The sequence below is a fragment of the Nilaparvata lugens genome, chromosome 13 (assembly GCF_014356525.2).
Source record: "Nilaparvata lugens isolate BPH chromosome 13, ASM1435652v1, whole genome shotgun sequence".
Classification (NCBI taxonomy): domain Eukaryota; kingdom Metazoa; phylum Arthropoda; class Insecta; order Hemiptera; family Delphacidae; genus Nilaparvata; species Nilaparvata lugens.
The window spans coordinates 2,019,669-2,028,661 of NC_052516.1; positions in this window are offsets into that span (position 1 = coordinate 2,019,669).

Genomic DNA, 8,993 nt, shown 5'->3' on the forward strand with positions numbered 1-8,993 from the left:
AATTTTATTCTGTTCTTATTCATTTGTCACATGAATATTATTGTACTGTAATTTAATCTTTAATTACATTTAATTAAGCATAACGCCTTAATATTTCCACTTTTATTCTATATTTTAGATCTGAATTTTTATAATGTTATTGAAAAGGAGAAATGATAGTTTTTATATAATTAGTATTATTTTCTACACTGTTTACATGGAATTTGTTAAGATTTATTGAATTTTTATTGTCAATACTTGAAATAAAATACATGTTTATTAATGAGTCCTATAGGCCTATTGCTTTTTGAAACCTGTGAGTACAGTCCAGGTCCTGTAGCTTTGCCTATCGGTGGAGGGCCACTATAGACTACCCGTTCAAAAACATCAAACATTCTTGAAATAGTTATTTGTGCAACTAGTGCGCAAAGTGACAGTTTGCTGCACCGAAAGAAACGTTTACGTCCGAGCCGTAGGCGAGGGCGGAATGGTTTCTTGAGTGCAGCAGAGGAACTTTGCGCACGTATTTCACATTAAGTTTTTCCTACAGTTACCATTGAATATGAAAAGTGGGTAATTATGGGTAAAATTGCCTGAAATCCATCAAATGTTTTTCTGTGTAATTTTATTATTGATAAAAACCTTAATCCTAAAATCCTAAAGTCCTCGTTGTCCTTGGTTATAATATATAATGAATAATAATTAGCGCGTTGTGCTTGGTTGCACCTCTGCTCACTATAGCAGCCACAGCAGTCACTGTTACCAACTTCATTTTCATTTTGCTGCACTGTTGCTCCATATAACCTACTAAGTATTTTGCGTTGCCATGTTGCAAATCTGGAGTGCAGAAAAATTTTTCCCGCACTAGAGCGGAAAAGTGATTCTTTGCGTTCTGTAATCAGTGCAGCAATGGCCACTTTTCAACGTAACTGTAGGAAAATGTATTTTTCCTATAGATACCTTGAAAAGTGACCATTCCTGCACTGATTACAGAACGCAAAGAATCACTTTTCCGCTCTAGTGCGCAAAGTATTACTTTGCGTACTCTCAATATTTTGCATATTATCTTGCAGCTATCCCAATCAGCTGTTGACATTGTTGGCGTGTATTTTGAATGCAAATTTGTTCTTTCTGTTTTTTTCTGATTTTAAAATAAATAAAAATGAGAACTCATTATATTATACATTTTGAATATTTTTAATTATTCAATATTATTTCAAATAATATTTTTTTCATTCATAAATTGATTGGTTGAAAAATTATTTAGTAATTAAGATTTCCTCAAAATTATTCAAATTTTCAAATTAATTGGATTAATTTAATTTTTAATTTGAATAAATTATCGATTATTAATTTTCAATTGGATTAAAAGTTTAAAATAAATTTAAGTTGTTATTAATAACAAAATTATGCAGACAAACATTTGATGGATTTCAGCCATCATTTTACCCATAATCAACCACTTCTCAAATTCGATGGTAACTGTAGGAAAAGTTTAATGTGAAATACGTGCGCAAAGCTCCTCTGCTGCACTCAAGAAACCATTCCGCCCTCGCCTACGGCTCGGGCGTAAATGTTTCTTTCGGTGCAGCAAACCGTCACTTTGCGCACTAGTTGCACAAATAACTATTTCCATAAGTAACAGATGCTCTATTGTATCTTCTCAAAAACAACGTGTTGCATACGAAAAGATACACAAGAAACTTTTTGGAGTTTTCCTTCGAAGTTTAATCTAATATTGTTCTCAATCCAGGGAAGCTTATAGTTGAAATTATATGTATTCGTCTTATTCATCTCATCTATGTCTAATAATTAGTCATTCATCTTATCTTAACTGTGTAAAATATTGGATGCACTATCTAGTTGTACAACAAATTAACAAATTTTACTGTGCATTTAAAATTCGGAGTCAAAGTTCGGAAATTATTAACTGTACATTCATTTTAGAGATTTTTATTTAGTGCAAATATTCAGCTTTAGAGCTCAACTGCAGTGAAATGGTTTGAGCAAATGGAACGTAGCGTAGCGCTTGGGCGTGGTCGGTTGCGTTGGATTGTGCAAACTCTGCCCTGCCTTGCGTGAGTTTCGGATGCTGGGGTAGGAACCTCTCTTCCTCCTCCTCCTCCTCCTGCTACTCATCCCCTAACCACGCACTTTCCACCCTCTAGCTCTGTTATTGAACTTGAAAATTCTCGAATGCTCGGAATTCGGCTTAGCGCACCGATTGTGATGCTTTTTGTTTGAATGTTTCAAACAAACAATAGGCTGGAAATTTGCCTCTCTATTACAGTATTTTGAAATTTTTCACGCATTTTTGTGGTTCTACTTCTCAGATCGTATATATGAGGCTCCCGATATGCGGAAATTATCTATATGAATTCATTGTATAATTGTTATCGATCATTTATTCATTTTATAATGATTCACTGGAAACGCTTATTGATATGAAAACTTTCATAATGACTGTGTGTATTTCATAACCAAATACCTGTTAAAATGAATAATTAAAAACAAATCATTATTTCTGATACTGCATTAGGCGAGATAAAGTGATAACTATCCATATTGAAAACACAATGTTCTTGTGTTTTCATTAAATTGTTTGAAAGTAATATTGCTTATTACTATTCATTTTTGTAAAACTAGAATGATAATTTCATTCTAGTAAAAGTTATGGTTTGTTGGAATTACATTTCTATGTTAATACAAATATACAAATACTTGATTTGTCAATAAGCTTATAATATTTGACACTCAAAGATTAGTTGATTTTACATGTCAGAATCTTCTCTAAAAAAATATTATCATCAAATTTCACTCTCATATCTGTCGAAGTTTGACTATTTCACAATTCAGTTTCTACTACCATAATCTCGAAGCTCTTAACTACATTATTTAAAGCTCTCGTGTCGTATGAACCAATTGCATTCAATTTGCATTATATTCGTATATTAGTTCAACATTTTAATTCTTCAGTCACTTGTGCATTATTTCTGCACCTAGAAATTTACCATGTTTTTAATCTTATTTGTTTCGCATTGTGAATATTAAAATTGACATTTTACGAATGATAAATTAGAATTCAGTTTTTAAAGATGTAACAATCGTTTAGAAGCGTCCACTGTTGAATCAAAAGGTTCTTCGCTTCACTCAAGTTCTGATTTGATGTTCTTATCAATATAAGATCAGAGTATTATTTGATATCAACCCTGTAAGATAAGAGTTTCTTTCCTATTGCGTTGAGCTTAAGTTCCTTTTGTTGGTTCTTGATGACACCGAAGGTAATTTTGTTTCTCAATACTTCATTTCATTCTTTCAATTCATATGATATTCTTTTCTTCGTATTTTTCTTCTATCCACGTTATTTCCATAGTTTATCACTTTTTGAAGCTAACGAATAATTACAGTAGTTGAATTCCAATTAGAATTATTAAAATTAATTCTTTTATTTTGAGTTCAATGATACGCAATTATTTGATTTTCCTTTTTCTATATAATATGAACTCTTTTTTCGATTTTACCATATCCGTTCCTTGCTAATTATTATTTTCATTAAATGAGATAAATATTTTGACATGACAACGTCTTATAAATTGGTTTGCCGGGTGACACTTCAAGAAAACTGCGTTACGTTCCCACGTTAGTTATGCGCTCACAATGAGAGCGAGTGAGAGCGTTCATTTCGGTTCACGGTCGTCTGGAAAGAGCACGAATAGGAGCAGTGGCGAGCAACGCAGCAGCAACCCGAAGGCATTCACCTGGAGAGAGAGAGTGAAACGGAGCAATCTCCTGCGACTGCGCCACTACTTAGTGAATAGGTTATGTGAATAAGTATAAGTGAATAGGTAGGTATAAGTGTAAGTATAGTATAATAGGTATAAGTGAATAGGTTATGTTGTAGTAATCACAATGTTGTGGTAGTTTTCAATCACAAAAGTAGTATAAATCGTTTCTCAGCCAATAATAATTTGTTTAACTTGAAAAAATGAGTGCGACTTGCTATGTAAAAAATTGAATCGAGCACAGTTAGCCCGCCTAAGAGCGAGAGAGACAGAGTGATTTTGTTGAGGATGTGTGAAGGTAAAAAAAGGTAAAATTTTGTTAATATGAAATTCAGTGCGAGATTCTTTGTATAAATTAATGTTTTAAATATAATTCTTTGTATAAATAAATGTTTTAAATTGTTACTATTATTTCATCCTTCTTCCTACTATAGGAATGAATATTCACATTAAAATTATTTTACCACTCAAAGTCGTTGTCACGTAAAACTTTCGCCCATACCGTATACCAACTTTACAGGCAACTATGCAATTTTTATCTAGAACATGATGTTTTAATTGCCTCCAGTGCAATGCAAGTTTTCAATAATTTCACTCAACATGTTTCGTTTCATGCAAATGTCGATACATGTTGGAACTGTTGGAAGGTGGTTGTGAAAAAATTTTAATTCAAGGTAAAAACAAAAATTAAGCCTTCTTGTTAATAGACTAGTATTATATATTGTGTAATTTTATTCGTTTAAATATTTAGACTCATCAAATTTATTCATGTACTTGCTTGAAAGTGCAAGGTATTGTCAGAATATTATTTATCTGACTTTCAATCTTGTAAGATGAGGGTTTTCAGTGTTTAGACTGAACTTTTACAATAAATTCAACTATTAATCTATAGTCCTACTATGAAACCTTGCTTCATAGTAAAGTTTATAGATCTTGTCCTGTTATTGACATGGATAAGTTAATAGCCGATATGAATTAGATGCTAAATTATTCAAGTAGGATCAATACATTTAATTGAAGAAGTTTGATAAAATCATTTGAAAAAACACAAAGACATCATTCTATATACCCTAATATGATTAGTTGAAAAAACAGTTTCTCTTTTTAACATTACTTAAAATATTCCAAAGGTATTTACTAGTGAAACAGATATAATTTCGTTATCATAGTAGATTCTCATTACTAGGCCTTTTATTGATTCTTAGATACAACCTACATTTTCTTTATTGTACAGACCTAACTAAACAGGCATTATTGTGCCAAAATTTATTTATTTTTTTGAAATTATAACTTTTCCAAGATAAAATTTTATTAGAGTGCTGGATTAACGTTGTGATTTTCTCACGGTATCAGAGTAGTTTCATGATGTCATTCCGCACATTACATAATTGAATTCTGATATTTCCTCTATTGTTTTCAAACGTTTTCCTAGAGTACTTAGAATTGTTGTAAACGCAAAATCATCATAAAAAATCAGTTGAACGTCCATTCTATTGCTGAGTCTTCTACTTTGATCGAGGGAATTTTCCTGTATTCTGTCTTTGTTAGTTGTATTCCTTTCTCGTTCTATTGAGGGAAATTATTGTCATCCCCACCACGACCTTTGTAATTTGGTATTTTCTAATGCATAATATTACCAGCCCTGATACCTATTTTTGAGCCTGATTAGGTCGACTTGGAGACCTGAACAGGAGATCGCTTTTATATTCTGTAGTGTACAGACATGTTTTCTGAGCTTAATTATTTATTGGCTTGATTGAATAATGTCTTTTCCAGACAGTTTTTTATTTTCTCCCAGAGACTAAAATTATATTATTGGGAATCATTTATCCCATCAGTTTTGAAATCGCTAATCCGTTTATTAAATTATTAATGGCATAGTTAATTTCCATTCAGAGCGGTCTGCTCTGGTCAATACCTCACATTGTATGTCCGGTCAGTGGCCTCATTACTTTAGTGATTCTTGGAAGATGTTGTATTTGAGCATTGTTTCCAAAGAGGCTTGGTTTTGTAGAATTCCAGCCATAGAATCATCAAAATTGTGAATATCTTTTGTTCTGTCATGTTGAAACGAAGTGTTATATTGCTCTTCTTTGAAATAGGTTTTTGTGTTGAATGGTCAGGTTAATGTAGTTGACATGCTGTCACAATTAGAAATTTCTGTTTGGGATGATTTGGCCTGTGATTGTCAGTGCAGCTCTGTATTGTGCTAGCAGGTATATGAAATGGAAATTGTGGATTGTTGGTTGTCTTTCCAAGGCCATGGTCTTTTGGCCTTGGGCGAACTATACATGTATAGTTCTATACAATAATAGTTGCATGGTGTGGGGTCTTTTCACCCCCAAGATGTTTGCAGCGCAAGGCCTGCTCTGGGACTCTGGGCCTGCACAATTTTTTCTAGAAGTAGTACAAAAAACGCTCAATCTTTTCCCTTCAGAGGTTCTGCCCGTCGACTAACTGGATGTTCCAAGTTTTTATCAGATTTTCAGAACACTATAGTGGTCTAACAAACATTCCTTTGAAGATGTTTTATTTTCTTATCAAAGTTTGAAGAACATGCTGTAATAATATATGTTTCGATTACGGTATAAATTAGTGATTCTTTCTTCTATACTTTAGAAACCCACTTTACAAACAACTATAGTGTCTCTGAACGCTGATGTTTTTGCAATTTGCAAAGCCATGAATATTAGGCCTACCCCGCAAACTATACCTTTCCTATAAATATTGTTTCAAAGTCACGGAGGGAAAGCTACAGGACGCATACTGTAATAATTTTCTGATGTTAAAAAAAAACTGGAATTGATTCTATTTCATTTGAGAATTGAAGCGTGGGGCTTTTGACTGAAAAATGTCCTAAAAAAAGAACAAAACTAGATCTTGAAGATATCGATATATCGCAAACAAGTCGATGTCATTGAATATCGATAAGGCATGAATATCGATTTCACTGATGTATCGATACTTCTTGCCATTACTGCTTGACGATGAAATTTAGTTGGCAACGGTAACGATACAAGCATCATCTTGGCGCGCTTTCCGTTGATTTCAATTTTTAGGTTAGAACGGTAGTAAAAGTAAAGGTGTCAATTTTATTAAAATGGATTTATTTTGTTTATTCAAAAGTTGTATATATTCAATTCATTTATTATATCAACTTTTTTAGCTGCTCAATTTTGTACTTCTGGGCGAAATTTAATCCTATTCTTGACAGTTACAGTTCATCTTGAAAACAAGGTAAGATTTCCTTAATATTGGTTAAGATTCTGTGTTAATAAAATTATTAAGATATCAAAAATATGTTTATATTTGAAACATTTGTGATTATCAACATTGAAAAATACAACCAAGTTGTGATAATATTCATTATTCTTGACGATTGTTTCGTAAACAAGATTTATAGGCTAGGTACTTTACTATCGTATAATTTCCAAGTTGCTTCAATTGTTTACTTCTCTATTGAAGTATACACTTGAACTCAAATTTATTTTTCCTCCACCTACTATCAAAAGTCTCATTTTACACCCTGGAATCGAATACTAAAGTACTACTTTTCCTCCCATGGGACTAAAAATAATTCCCAGCGGGAAAAGTGATCACTTTTACTCCCAAGGGAGTAAAAATAAACCCATAAGATTAACATGGGAAGAAGTCCGACAACGCCGCGATTGAAGAATGAGGAATGTGTTTAAATGAATAATTAGCGCGTTGTGCTTGGTTGCACCTCTGCTCACTATAGCAGCCCAGTCACTGTTACCATATTGTCTCGCATATTGTCTGAAGATGTAGTAAAATTATTCATTGTTATAGGTATTGGTGTAGGTGGAGGAAAAATGTTGTGTGCATCACGGGACTAAAGTACTTATTCTCCCTCAGGGAAATTGTCGCCCTCGGCTACGCCATCGGGCGACAACAGTTTCCCTCAGGGAGAAAAAGTTGCACTTTAGTCCCTAGATGCACAAATAACTATTACTACAGTTCTACATCCAAAGAGGATAAAAATAAGTGTTATTTTTTAGCTACAACATAGCGTTTTATTTCAATTGAAATTTATTATACAGTAGAAGAGGTGCTGCATTACAGATTTATAATCACAATAGACGTACCAGATGAGAGGTTCAGCTTGCCAGTCTTTTAAAAAATAAACATTCTTGTAATACGATACAGAAAGCAAGCTATTTATTGAGTGATTTTCAATTTTAATTCATAATTTACTCTAATTCCAGATGGCTTTCCGATCTAGATTCGACAGTACATCTTCAAGTCTGTCAACCCCCTTACATGGCAGATTCATAAATACTTCAACACCATTACTACCTCTCCAAGGAGATGCCACATTTGGCAAAGATGTCGTGGAATGGCTGAAGGCACTCGGTTACAAGAAAGAGATCGATCCAAACCTTATGAAAAAGTAAGTAACTAAATTAAGTACTCATTACATTAATAGTACTTACATAGAATAAGTTTTCTCTTTCAACCACACAGACTGGAGGTCACTAAAATGAAGATGCTGAGGTGGAGTTGCGGCGAAACTACATCTTCAAAAAATAAAAGTTACTATTCATTCTAAAATGGAATTTTTTTACTATTAAATTAAATAAAAAAACTTTATTTAAAGATTTGTTTTCCTTGAAATTATTTAACTTTCAAAATTTCCTGTTTCTCTAAAATAACCTGTAGAAGGGATAGGATTCGAAATTAAATAATAAGGAACACAATGGAGGTTACAGAAATATCAAAGAAATTACAGGAGAAAAGACTGCAGTGTTACTGACATAATATAGAGAGAAGGGAGGACGATTATGTGGGGAAAAAGATCGACCACTTAGATGTCGAAGGCACTAGGAATAGGGGAAGACTTAGGAAGAAAAGGGAAAATTGTATCGCCCAAGATCTTGCAGAGAAGGGACTAACACCAAACGAAGCCCATCACCGAGACTCCTGGAAGCTACTGACCCGAAACGCCGACCCCACCTCAGTGAGAAAAGGCTGAGAAGAAGAAGAAGACAGGAGATGAAGAAGAAGAAGAAGAAGAAGAAAGAAGAAGACAAGAGGAGAAGAAGAAGAAGAAGAAGAAGAAGAAGAAGAAGAAGAAGAAGAAGAAGAAGAAGAAGAAGAAGAAGATGATGATGATGATGATGAAGAAGATAAGAAGATGAAGTGTTATAAATATTCACTTCTCTCAACGATAGATGTTTACACTCTTATCTGTGCTTATTTTGCTTAGGTATC